Source organism: Castor canadensis, chromosome 7, assembly GCF_047511655.1.
Source record: "Castor canadensis chromosome 7, mCasCan1.hap1v2, whole genome shotgun sequence".
Lineage (NCBI taxonomy): Eukaryota > Metazoa > Chordata > Mammalia > Rodentia > Castoridae > Castor > Castor canadensis.
The window spans coordinates 8,181,343-8,195,987 of NC_133392.1; positions in this window are offsets into that span (position 1 = coordinate 8,181,343).

Genomic DNA, 14,645 nt, shown 5'->3' on the forward strand with positions numbered 1-14,645 from the left:
GACCCTGCCTTTGTTTACCTAGCTATCTTCACTAACAGTGTGCTATGCTTCTCTCAGCCACTGACAGACCGAGTGAACAAAAAAGAAGCAAGAATGTAGAAAAAGTGGACCACACAAGGAATCTGATTGATCTAATGACAAATTTAGAGCCCAGTACCCATCAATTACAGAACGCATGCTTTTCCCTCTCACGACTGGTGTTTACTTAAACTGACTGTGTTAGGTCAGAAAATACTCTCAACAAGCTAGTCATCAAGCCATAGAGAAACTTTATTCTTTAACAATGATGTAATAAAATTATATATCAAAATGTTCCATACACTTGGAAATAAAAATACTACTAGATTATTTATATATTTAAAAAGAAATTATAATTAATGGCAATTATAAAATACTTAAACCAAACAGTGATAAAACCAATTATATATATCAGCCAGGTTAAGCTGGTGTATGCTGAGATAACAAACAGCCCCCATGTCTTAACTAAAGGTTTGTTTCTTCCTTCTTTTTAAATTTTTCTTTCTTTTCTTTTAATTTCTTTTATATATACTTTGGTAAAGGGTCTCACTATTCAGACCAGGCTGGCCTGGAAATCATGATCCTTCCACTTTAGTCTCCTAAGTGCTGGCATTACAGGTGTGTGCCACCGTGCTCCTCTGTTTCTCCCTTTTGTTACATGTCCACCACCAGCCAGGTGTATGTTTTATTTTACGTCATCTTCAGTCAGAGAGGGAGACTGGCTGACCCTCCACCATGTGTAACGTACAATTACCACTCCCTGCAGCAAGGGGAGGAGAGCCTTGGAGAGCATTGAGTCATCTCAGAGGATCCCTTATCACTTACACTTAACAACTCCATGTGGCCAAACTTGAAGGGAATGAAGAATTTTTGCAATCTTCCTGTGGGTAGGAGTGTACCAGGCACCAGTGAATGACAATCATGGCTGCTACAGTCCTTCAAAACACATGGGCTGCAGCCAAAGCACTGATTTGAGATGCATGTTTAACCATGAGTTGCAAAATCAGAAAGATGAAGATAAGTGATCCAGGAATCCAACTTAAGAGAGTAGAAGAAGAATAAAATAGAACCCTAATGAAAGTGGGGGAAAATGATGAAGTTAAGGGAATTAATGAAAGAGAAAACAAAGAATTGAGAGGATCAACAAAAGCCAAAAGTAGTTCATTTAAAAGAAGAATAAAATAGAGAAACACATGGGAAGATGAAGCCATTGAAGAAGAGAAACCACAAATAGGCAACACTAAGAATTTCTTCTCTAAATGTCAGCAGGATCACTTTGATGGCAAAGACAGTTGAGTTTTTTCCCTGTTTGTCTAAAGAGAGCACAAGAAGTCTTTGTGAGATGGAGGAGAGGAACAGGCTTGATCCTTAAGATCAGAGAATGGATGGGTCTCCCGGCTTGTGAGGAAGGCTGGGAGAAAGTTCCCTGCAGTCAGATTGCTGCCTGGCCTTTGGTTTTATGGGATGCTGGGATCCTCCAGAAGTCTGAGCGAGCCAGGTTTACACGCCTGTGATTCCAGCATGTGGGAATTGAGGCAGGAGGATCTCGAGTTCAACACTGTCTCAGAAAAAAAAAGGTAGGAGGTAGTATTAATTAAGTTCAGAATGTTCTAGGATTTTTGTATTCTAAGCATTTGACACCCAGAAACTCATTTATTGATCCTCACAATAACCTGGGACTAGGTATTAGTATTAAGCTTTTGTTATAGATGAAAAGGCTGAGGTCCATAGAGTTAAAACACACAGCCAGTAAGTACTAGCCAGATAGCAGCACAGGTAACTGGAACCCCAGGGCCCATGCACACAGCTAGGCCACTTTAGTGGCTGCCTGTTCAAAAATTGATGATACCTGTCCACTGATCCAGAGATGGCCTAGGCTATCTCTAGGCCTTCAGACAGGAGACCAGGAATCTCAACCCAGCTACAGTCTGCCTTTTACTTTGCATAGGGTGGTTTTGCCTTGTAAAAGGATTTTATTTTAATGTATTCCAATGTAGTTTAATAGTCCCCCATCACTTCTGGTTAGGATAGTTTTTTCTACACCCAAGGTGTATAAGCCCTCATCCAGGGTCTTCTCTAGTACCTATAGGGTTTCAACTTTTATATTTAAATGTCTGATCCACTTTGGATTTTACCCCAGCATGTGGTGTGAGTTCCAGGGTTGACTTTTTCCATATGGCTATCCAAATATCTCAATACCACTTATTTTAAAAAGATCATTTCTCCACACAGATCTATGAAGCTGCCTTCCTCCTATGATAACTTCCCAGGTGCAGTTGGGTCTATTTCTGGGGTTTTCTTTTGGCCCCATTGGTCTATATGTTTACTTGTGTGGCGACACCAAACTCCTAATTACAGGCCTCCTGGAATGTGTTAGTGTGTCTGGTGGTGCTGGCCCCCCAGATGGTCTTTGCTTTTTGGGATCTCCTGGCTAGCTTTGCTTTTTTGTTCTTTCAAATAAACTTCATACTCATCTTGCCTCGCTGTAGAAAAGATCTGGTAGCATTTTGAAAATTGGAATTGTACTCAATCTGCAAGTGAAGTTAGCTGGAGCCAACATCGCTGTGGCGATGAGTCTCTTTAGTGAAGAGTACAGTGTGTCATTTTATCCAAAATGTAATTCTGGGGGAAAAATAAGTTTCAAGAGAATACATGCAGAATGATTACCATTTAATGAGTTTTTAAAAACACACAACACAGTGGTCTGGGCTGTTCATGTGCTCATGCATTTGTAGTAAACCATATAAAATACAGGATGTGAATGAACCATATCATTTCAGGACACCAGGGCAATGGTTACTTCCAGGGAAGGGGGAATGGCTTCACACAGTTCTAAATCTTTTGAGAGAGAGAGAGAGAGAGAGAGAGAGATTGAGAGAGAGGAGGGAGAAAGATCTGAAGCAAATATGGCAAGGTTTGATTTTGATACAAGGTAGTCTGTTGTATTATTTTTCTAGACTTATATGTGTTTAAAATATTTTGTAATAAAGAGCAGAAAGAACATATAGCCATTTCCGCCATCTCGGGTGGAAACAGTCAATACATTCTGGTGAGCTGTCTGTTGACTGGGCCTCCATGGGGGAGTCTGTAGCCCTACCTGGAGAAGGGAACCTATTAAGGCCTCTGTAACCATCCCCAAAGCCAGAGTGGGAAGATTTCCTTCCTTTGAACCAGTGTCCTTGATGGTTCCCAGGCTGACATGAGGTGGTGTTTAATGAAATCCCCCCACTGTCTCCTGGACTTGTGATAAGAAGGGTTTTCAGTAATAAAAACCTGCTTCTCGATATGTTGTAAACATCCAAATATTTAAAATCATAAGGAAAAAAATATACTTCCAAATGCATCATTCTCCTCTTACATATACAATGGCCTGAGAAGAATCTTGTTTAGAACTGCTGACCGAAAGCGTTTGTCATAAACTGGTTTATTGTGCGGCCCTATACTGTCCATCTCAGTAGGACTTAAGCAAACAGTTGCAGAACTGAGTTCTGCAGTTAGCACATATAGAACAATTGTCCTCCATGAGGAAGAGTTTTTATTACCCAAAGTGGCCCAAGACAAGGTACTCACGTTCTCCAGGATCCCTGGTGAGTGACCAGGTCGGGCCTGCTCTGGGTTATTCTATGTTGTATATAACAGCTTTTTTTTATTATTCATATGTGCATACAAGGCTTGGGTCATTTCTCCCCCCTGCCCCCACCCACTCCCTTACCACCCACTCCGCTCCCTCCCTCTCCCCCCACCCCCTCAATACCCAGCAGAAACTATTTTGCCCTTATTTCTAATTTTGTTGTAGAGAGAGTATAAGCAATAATAGGAAGGAACAAGGGTTTTTGCTGGTTGAGATAAGGATAGCTATACAGGGAGTTGACTCACATTGATTTCCTGTGCATGTGTGTTACCTTCTAGGTTAATTCTTTTTGATCTAAACTTTTCTCTAGTTCCTGGTCTCCTTTTCCTATTGGCCTCAGTTGCTTTTAAGGTATCTGCTTTAGTTTCTCTGTGTTAAGGGCAACAAATGCTAGCTAATTTTTTAGGTGTCTTACCTATCTTCACACCTCCCTTGTGTGCTCTCGCTTTTATCATGTGCTTAAAGTCCAGTCCCCTTGTTGTGTTTGCCCTTGATCTAATGTCCGCATATGAGGGAGAACATATGATTTTTGGTCTTTTGGGCCAGGCTAACCTCACTCAGAATGATGTTCTCCAATTCCATCCATTTACCAGCGAATGATAACATTTCATTCTTCTTCATGGCTGCATAAAATTCCATTGTGTATAGATACCACATTTTCTTGATCCATTCGTCAGTAGTGGGGCATCTTGGCTGTTTCCATAACTTGGCTATTGTGAATAGTGCCACAATAAACATGGGTGTGCAGGTGCCTCTGGAGTAACCTGTGTCACAGTCTTTTGGGTGTACCCCCAAGAATGGTATTGCTGGATCAAATGGTAGATCGATGTCTAGCTTTTTAAGTAGCCTCCAAATTTTTTTCCAGAGTGGTTGTACTAGTCTACATTCCCACCAGCAGTGTAAGAGGGTTCCTTTTTCCCTGCATCCTCGCCAACACCTGTTGTTGGTGGTGTTGCTGATGATGGCTGTTCTAACAGGGGTGAGGTGGAATCTTAGTGTTGTTTTAATTTGCATTTCCTTTATTGCTAGAGTTGGTGAGCATTTTTTCATGTGGTTTTTGGCCATTTGAATTTCTTCTTTTGAGAAAGTTCTGTTTAGTTCACTTGCCCATTTCTTTATTGGTTCATTAGTTTTGGGAGAATTTAGTTTTTAAGTTCCCTATATATTCTGGTTATCAGTCCTTTGTCTGATGTATAGTTGGCAAATATTTTCTCCCACTCTGTGGGTGTTCTCTTCAGTTTAGAGACCATTTCTTTTGATGAACAGAAGCTTTTTAGTTTTATGAGGTCCCATTTATCTATGCTATCTCTTAGTTGCTGTGCTGCTGGGGTTTCGTTGAGAAAGTTCTTACCTATACCTACTAACTCCAGAGTATTACCTACTCTTTCCTGTATCAACTTTAGAGTTTGTGGTCTGATATTAAGATCCTTGATCCATTTTGAGTTAATCTTGATATAGGGTGATATACATGGATCTAGTTTCAGTTTTTGCAGACTGCTAACCAGTTTTCCCAGCAGTTTTTGTTGAAGAGGTTGCTATTTCTCCATCGTATATTTTTAGCTCCTTTGTCAAAGACAAGTTGGTTATAGTTGTGTGGCTTCATATCTGGGTCCTCTATTCTGTTCCACTGGTCTTCCTGTTTGTTTTTGTGCCCGTACCATGCTGTTTTTATTGTTGTTGCTTTGTAATATAGTTTGAAGTCAGGTATTGTGATACCTCCTGCATTGTTCTTTTGACTGAGTATTGCCTTGGCTATTCATGGCCTCTTGTGTTTCCATATAAATTTAACAGTAGATTTTTCAATCTCTTTAATGAATGTCATTGGGATTTTGATGGGAATTGCATTAAACATGTAGATTACTTTTGGGAGTATCGACATTTTTACTATGTTGATTCTACCAATCCATGAGCATGGGAGATCTCTCCACTTTCTATAGTCTTCCTCAATCTCTTTCTTCAGAAGTGTATAGTTTTCCTTGTAGAGGTCTTTCACATCTTTTGTTAGGTTTACACCTAGGTATTTGATTTTTTTTGAGGCTATTGTAAATGGAATTGTTTTCATATGTTCTTTTTCAGTTTGTTCATTATTAGTGTATAGAAATGCTAATGATTTTTCTATGTTGATTTTATATCCTGCAACCTTGCTATAGCTATTGATGATGTCTAGAAGCTTCTGAGTAGAGTTTTTTTGGGTCTTTAAGGTATAGGATCATGTCATCTGCAAATAGGGATATTTTGACAGTTTCTTTACCTATTTGTATTCCTTTTATTCCTTCTTCTTGCCTAATTGCTCTGGCTAGGAATTCCAGTACTATGTTGAATAGGAGTGGAGATAGTAGGCATCCTTGTCTGGTTCCTGATTTTAGAGGGAATGGTTTTAATTTTTCTCCGTTAAGTATAATGCTGGCTGTAGGTTTGTCATATATAGCTTTTATAATGTTGAGGTACTTTCCTTCTATTCCTAGTTTTCTTAGAGCTTTTATCATGAAATGGTGTTGGATCTTATCAAAGGCTTTTTCTGCATCTATTGAGATGATCAAGTGGTTTTTGTCTTTGCTTCTGTTAATGTGGTTTATTACGTTTATTTATTTTCATATGTTGAACCACCCCTGCATCCCTGGGATGAAGCCTACTTGGTCGTGGTGAATAATCTTTTTGATGTGTTGTTGAATCGGTTTGCCATTATTTTGTTGAGGATTTTTGCATCAATGTTCATTAAGGAGATTGGCCTATAGTTCTCCTTTCTGGAGGTGTCTTTGCCTGGTTTTGGGATAAGTGTAATACTGGCTTCATAAAATGTGTTTGGCAGTTTTCCTTCCCTTTCTATTTTGTGGAACAGTTTAAGGAGGGTTGGTATCAGTTCTTCTTTAAAGGTCTGATAGAATTCAGCAGAGAATCCATCAGGCCCTGGACTTTTCTTTTGGGGAGACTCTTGATTGCTGCTTCAATTTCATTTTGTGTTATAGGTCTATTCAGGTGATTAATTTCCTCTTGGTTCAGTTTTGGATGATCATATGTATCTAGAAATCTGTCCATTTCTTTAAGATTTTCAAATTTTTTGAGTATATGTTCTTGAAGTAGTCTCTGATGATTTCCTGGACTTCGATGGTGTTTGTTGTTATCTCCCCTTTTGCATTCCTGATTCTACTAATTTGGGTTTTTTCTCTCCTCATTTTAGTCAGGTTTGCCAGGGGTCTGTCGATCTTGTTTATTTTTTCAAAGAACCAACTTTTTGTTTCATTAATTCTTTGTATGGTTTTTTTGGTTTCTATTTTGTTGATTTCAGCTCTTATTTTTATTATTTCTCTCCTTCTATTTGTTTTGGGATTTGCTTGTTCTTGTTTTTCTAGGAGTTTGAGATGTATCATTAGGTCATTGATTTGGGATCTTTCAGTCTTTTTAATATACACACTCATGGCTATAAACTTTCCTCTCAGGACTGCCTTTGCTGTGTCCTATAGGTTCCGGTAGGTTGTGTTTTCATTTTCATTGACTTCCAGGAACTTTTTAATTTCCTCTTTTATTTTATCAATGACCCACTGTTTATTAAGTAATGAGTTATTCAGTTTCCAGCTGTTTGCATGTTTTTTGTCTTTACTTTTGTTGTTGAGTTCTAGTTTTATTGCATTATGATCAGATAGTATGCATGGTATAATTTCTATTTTCTTATATTTGCTGAGGCTTGCTTTGTGCCCTAGGATATGATCTATTTTGGAGAAGGTTCCATGGGCTGCTGAGAAGAATGTATATTGTGTAGAGGTTGGATGAAATGTTCTGTAGACATCAAGTAGTTCCATTTCATCTATTGTATATTTTAGATCTTGAATTTCTTCATTGATTTTTTGTTTGGATGATCTATTGATGATAATGGGGTGTTAAAGTCTCCCACGACCACTGTGTTGGCGTTTATATATACTTTTAAGTCTTTCAGGGTATGTTTGATGAAATTGGGTGTGTTGACATTGGGCATATAGGTTGATAATTGTTATTTCCTTTTGGTCTATTTCCCCTTTTATTAGCATGGAATGTCCTTCTTTATCTCGTTTGATCAATGTAGGTTTGAAGTCTACTTTGTCAGAGATAAGTATTGCTACTCCTGCCTGTTTTCGGGGCCATTGGCTTGGTAAATCTTCTTCTAGCCTTTCATCCTAAGCCTCTGCTTATTTCTGTTGGTGAGATGGGTCTCCTGCAAGGAACAAATTGTTGGATCTTCCTTTTTAATCCATTTCGTCAAGCAGTGCCTTTTGATGGGTGAATTAAGTCCATGAACATTAAGCGTTAGTACTGATAGGTATGTGGTGATTCCTGTCATTTAGTGTCTTAGTTGTTTGAAGGTTTGATTGTGTGTACCTATGTTGAGGTTACTCTCTACTGTCTTGCTTTTTCTTTTCCTGTGGTTTGGTGCTGCCTGTCCTTTCATGGTTATGTTGGGTTTCACTTTCTGTGTGCAGATTTCCTTGAAGAATCTTTTGTAGTGGTGGCTTTGTGGTCACATATTGCTTTAGTTTCTGCTTATCATGGAAGACTTTTATTGCTCCATCTATTTTGAATGATAGTTTTGCTGGGCAGAGTATCTTGGGATTGAAGTTATTTTCATTCAGTGCCTGGAAGATCTCACCCCACGCTCTTCTTGCTTTTAATGTTTCTGTTGGAAATCTGCTGTGATTTTGATGGGTGTACCTTTGTATTTTATTTATTTTTTCTCTCTTACAGCCTTCAATATTCTTTCTTGGGTCTCTGTATTTGTTGTTTTAATGATAATATGCCATGGGGTAGTTCTATTTTGATCTGGTCTGTTTGGTGTCCTGGAGGCCTCTTGCATCTGTATGGGAATATCTTTCTCTAGATTTGGGAAATTTTCTGTTATTATTTTGTTGAATATATTACACATTCCCTTTGCTTGCACCTCTTCTCCTTCTTCAATGCCCATGATTCTCAGGTTTGGTCTTTTGAAGGAGTCAGTGAGTTCTTGCATTTTCTTTTCAGAGGTCTTGAGTTGTTTAATTAATAGTTCTTCAGTTTTTCCTTTAATTACCATTTCATCTTCAAGTTCTGAGATTCTGTCTTCTGTTTGTTCTATTCTGCTGGATTGGCCTTCCATTTGTTTTGCAGTTCTGTTTCGTTCTTTTTTCTGAGGTTTTCCATATCCTGGGTGGTTTCCTCTTTAATGTTGTCTATTTTTGTCCTGAGTTCATTTATCTCTTTATTAATTATGTTCTCTGTTTCACTTTGGTGTTTATACAGTGCTTCTATGGTTTCCTTTATTTCTTCTTTTGCTTTTTCAAATTCTCTATTTTTATTTTCTTGGAATTTCTTGAGTGTCTCCTGTACATTTTGGTTGACCCTATCCAGTATCATCTCTATAAAATTCTCATTGAGTACTTGTAGTATGTCTTCTTTTAAATTATTCTTGTGGGCTTCATTGGGTCCTTTGGCATAGTTTATCTTCATTTTGTTGGAGTCTGGATCTGAGTATCTGTTTTCTTCATTTCCCTCTGGTTCCTGTACTAATTTTTTGCTGTGGGGAACCTGGTTTCCCTGTTTTTTCTGTCTTCCCGTCATTGCCCTTGGTGTTGTTATTGTCCCTGTACTGTGTGCAATTAAGTATTTTCTGGCTTGTAATAATAGCACTAGTGATATTTAGAAGGGAAGGGTGAGAGGGGATGGAAAGCAAAGAAGTTAAAGGAAAAGGGAAAAACAAATAAACAAGTAGAAAAAAACAAAACACAGAAACAAACAAAAAAAGTTTCAAAGATATAAACAGGGAGAGACAGTGTACTAATCAGCTGTAAGCTGAAAAGGCATTAGAGAGACAGGAGAGGATTGAAAATAAAAAAGAAAAAGAATAAAGATAAGAATAAAAATAAAAAATAAGTAAATTAAAGAAAAAAATATATAAATAAAATAAAATAAAATAAATAAATTTAAAAAAATCTCCAAGTTCAAATGCAATGAAGTTTCAGTCTTAATAATTTTGGTGTTTTTCCCTCAGCCTCCAATCCTAGAGATGGTGCCTCCAATGTTGTTCTGTAGTTGTCTCATTGAAGGAGAAAAATAAAATAGAACAAAACTGCACCAAAAAAAAAAAAACCCACAAAGTGTCCCAAGTTCAAATGCAATACAGTTTCAGTAAGGTTTTCAGCATGCAGGTGTAGTTCGGTTGTTTTCTCATCAAAGGTAGGGAGATATAAAAAAAAGAGTCTGGAGACAGTTCTGTGAATGGCTATCTGCAGCTGTGGCTTGCCTGCCTGTTGTCAGCCTGCTGTTGCTGGTGGCATTATTTATGGAGATCTCTGGGGTGAGCTTAACACTCACCTGGCCCCGCAGGCTTTGTTTGCTCAGAGTTCTCCTGTGCGGGAGCCTCTGCTACAAGCTTTTCCCTTTCCAAGCACACTGGGGGAGGTGACACTGCACCTACTTTCTCAGGCCTGCGTGTTTATTTACAGTTCACGTGGGAAGTGGGTCTTACCCCCTCTCCTGTGGAGTTTTCCTCCAACTGCCACTCTCACAAGCTTTCCCGCTCCTGGTTGCTGGGCGTGTGCCGCTGCTCCCGCCCTCTCCAGCCCTGCTTGGTTTATTTACAGTTCTGGGAGGGATTTCCCTCCCCCCTCTTCGGCACTCAGTGCACCCCACCCTCTTTGCTATGTGTCTTTATTGTTCTTATTGCTTATTACTCAGTTTCTCTTTTTTCCTGGGTGGGGGTCAGTCTGTCCAGGGGGCTATGCTGATCTGGCCCAGGGTTGTCTGTGGGAGTACTGCAGTACCACGAGGCTCACCTTCTGGTCCGCATCTTCCCAAGCTGTCTGGGCACATGCGACTGGCAGCAGCCGGGGGGCCCTCCTGGTTTCTCCGTTCAATGTGAAGTGGATGCTCTGTGCAGGCTGGAGGTGTGGAGAGGTCAAAGTTTTACCTCTTCTTGGTGGCCTTGCCTGTAAGGTGTGTCTCCAGCGTCTCTCCAAGGTTTCACTTTAGGAGGCACTCTTTCTGCTTCCTCCCTCTAGCCGCCATCTTGGAATCCCACCTGTATATAACAGCTTTAACACTGTGCCTGTCTTGACTTTTTTCATTTATAAAGCAACAGTTTTGTTGTTAAACTACTCCATTTTGAGTACAAGTGCCAAAAAAGAATGACTCTATATCTTGTTTGTATGAGTAAATAACTACCATCTTTCAGCATACCCTGAGGCACAAACCAGTAATTTATATGTGCCAATAAACAATTATATCTGTAAACTTATCAAATCATATTGGAAACACTAGACACATGAGCTTATCAATCACACTATAAAATTAGGAGGAGCACCCTAAGACTAAGATGTGGCAGGTGCACTGACAAATCATCCAGTCACTTGTCACAAACCTCATTGAGGAAAATTGCCATAAGGAAGGACTTCTGTCTCTGTCCCCAGGTGTCTGTGACAACAGCCCACTTCAAACTGACACATGAAATGGCCTGCCACCCAGACCTGTATTTGACAACTGTGCACCTTGTGTTCATAAAACTTCTTATCCATTCCCCAACAGAGACTTTTTCTTGAATCTGTATAAGCTTCCTGCTTGTACGGTTCACACAGCCCCTCTGAACTCTAGCTTTTCTTAGTCATTCTGCAACCTATCATTATTATTGTATGAAGTGTAATATGTGATCTGACAGTTAATAGTAGTAATTAAGATCAGAATAAAAGGACCTGTCTTGACAATAGCTCATGGCTAGCAAGTGAACTCAGTAGTACTTGGCAAATGAAAGCCAACAAAATTGATATAACTTGTGGATTTGCTGCTGCATAAATTCTGACATTGTGGAAAGATCCAAGTGTGTCTGCCTATGTTTCTGACATTGCTTGCTCATGACACCTGACCTTGGGACACAAGTCCAGAGGCCTGGCTATGGTGGTCACCTGTGTGACATTCTGACACTGCCAGCAGAGATGGGTTTATTTCCTAAAGCTGCCTAATGTGAGCCCAGAGTTCAAACCACCATCATCCTTTTTTTTTTTTAAGTCATGCTGGTGAGGGACAAATACTTAAAAATAAGGACTAATGGTGTGAGGTGACCCTTGGGGGACAATGTGAAGTCAAATGGGGACCCTTGACCAAGGAGTCTAAAGCAGAGAAAGGCTTGGCTCCCCAGAAAAGAGGAACCATGGGAGAACTCTGAATGTGAAAATGTACCAGAAAAAAATCCTAGAGGAAGATATTTGACCTTGATACAATTTTTAATTAAAATCATGAACAGAAAGATAGAGGCTGGGAAAGGAGACAAAGTGGCTTCCCTTTTGTTCTTGGTCTTCCTGTTGGATTGAATTTGAGGTGCTCAGTTTTGTTCTGGGTGAATGAGTTGAGCCTTGTGGGGACAAATGCCTCACATGGGAGAGTGATCTGGAGAGTCTCTGGAGGAAAATGCGGGCGGGGACTCTGGAGTTCAAATCCTGATTTGCCTTCATCCCAATACCTTCTCACCCTCCTGTTTCCTGTTGCTGTCCATCCACCTATGGCTCTCCTAGCACTCAGGCTGCAAAATGGTGGTCACATCTTCAGTTCCTTTCAGATTCCAGCCACCTATGGCCATCTGCAGCCAAATCATGTAACTCTGCCTCAAAATACCCCTTCTCTCTGCCCCTCAATGGCCCCCTGGCCATGGACAACAAGAACCTCTCACTGAAGCTCCCTGCCTTCTTCTTCTCTTTTGTTTTTATAAAACACTCAGATTGAGTTTCCCAAAATACAACTATGATTCTGCTACTCCCCTGCTCAAAAACCTTCAACTGCTCCCCATGGTCTCCAGAATGAAGTGCAGCTGATATCCATGCTTTCCTTGCTGGCCTCTGACTCCTCTCCCACCATCATGTCCCTTTAGTTACTATGCCTCATTTATCCTGACCTGTCTTTGGTTCTTTGAGCTCTGTAATACCTTTCCAAACTCAGGACATGTACACATGCAGTTGTTTTCACTTGGAACATGAGTACTCTTCTCATCACCTTTCTGATCTTGGCTTAATGTGCCTGGTCAGAGAAAACCTTCATGATCATCTGTTCAGTAATCCAGTATTGCATCACATCAATACAACACCCTTCTAAACTATGTTCATCATTTATACTTACTTATTTATTGGTTTGTTTATTGTCTATTTCCCCATAGGGACAGGAAATATGTATTTTTAATTCACCCTTAAATATTTAGTTCTAGCACAGCAAATGGCATACAGCAGGCAATCAAAAATCATTTGACGGATAAGTGGGTGAATATTTCAGGAGAAATGATTAGAGACAGAACCACTGTGTCAAATGTACTGTGTATGTTTTGGGGGTCTTCAGACAGACATCTCCAAACTGCATTCTAAAAAACTGTACAAATTTGCATTCAGCTAGCAGTGTGTGAAATTGACCATCTCATCACATCTCTGTCAGCACAAGATGTTATTTTAAAGAATATTAGCCAGTTTGAAGGTGAAAATAGTTTATCTGATTACTAATGGAGTTCAATAGTTTTTCATGTATTTCAGTCTGTTTTATTTCTGTTTTCCATGAATTTTCTTCATTTCCTTGTTCATTTCCCTTGGGGATTTTTAAGAGGTAGCCATAGGTGTCTGTGTGAGAATCGCTTACTTTTCTATTGGTGATGCTGGAGGACAATGGCTGGAGGACAGCTTTTGATGACAACTGTGGGACATGGGCTTCTCTCATAGACATTTGCATTCCCTTCCTCTGCTTTAAAATGTGGTTTGTATTTGCAACTCTTTGGTCATCATTTTTTTGTCCTCACAATCTCTAAATCCACTTGGCGAAACAGAGCCCTATAGACCAGTTGCCTGACTTGATTGATTGTGTTTTGCATGTCTCATCTGGGGCTGTGGGTGTGTGTAGACTCTGGCTCCCTGGGGAAAGTGTGAGAGCTCTAAAACCAGTTGCCTGTTCTGCATTTGTCCATTTTCCTCTTTGAATGTCCACTTTTCTTTTTAAATGTGGTTGACAAGATGGTGTATTTCTTTATAGCCAGGTGGCGTGTTTGTGCAGAAGCAAGCATTATGTGGACCCTACATTTTGCACATAGCTCCAAGCAAAGGGTTTGTAGATGCCTCCAAGATGGTCTCAGCTTAGGCTGTAGGCATGCACATGTTTTAACAGTGCTTTCCTAATCAGGAACACGTGTGTGAACTTGTTATTGACCATGGTGAAGAATCCAAAGGCCTTCCTTGGCTGGTTCATTCACTTATTCAGCAATATTCAGGAGCTGGGAATTCAAAGCAGGACCAGACAGACAAGGCCCGACCCTCATGGACTCTACCTTTCCTTGAGAGAGACTGACAACTCAAATGTAAGCAACTCAAAAGAAGGCTGGGTTGGAGGACACAGTGGGGTGTGCTTTATGAGAAGTGTCTGAAGACAGTAGCTGGCTGTCTTAGCCAACTGCTAAGCACAGCAACGAGTTGGCCATATCTGTTTGCTGTGCAACTGTGAGAACTCTAGTAGGCCTTGGGGATGAAAATCCTAATTTCCCACCAGTATCCATTCTCTCCATTCTTAATACCGGAGCGCTTGACTAAGTTCTGGTCAACAGGATTTAGGCAAAAGGGGTGCACGCAACATCTCTTGTCTTCACTGGAATAGTTGTACTTCCCCTTACCCTTCCCTCTTACCTTGTACTAAAAGCAGATGTAATGGCTGGAGCTCAAGTAGCCATCCATGGACTAGGAGGCAGAATGTTCATTTGAACAATCGAAGAGTAATGATATAGAAGGAATGGGGTCACTGACCTGTGGAGTGACAAATAGATCTGGCTTGTCCTCCTCTGGATGTTACATACTTAAGAGATATAAAAGTCTATTTTGTTCACACTATTGCTACTGTGGTACAACTGACTTCCATCTGGCACAGCCCTGTGGGGGACATTCTGCTGTACTCATACCCACTCCCCAACAGCTTTGCACAGAGCTGGGCACTGAGCGGCTGTTGGAGGATCCCCTTTTGAGGGAGCTCATTCACATTGCAGGTAAGT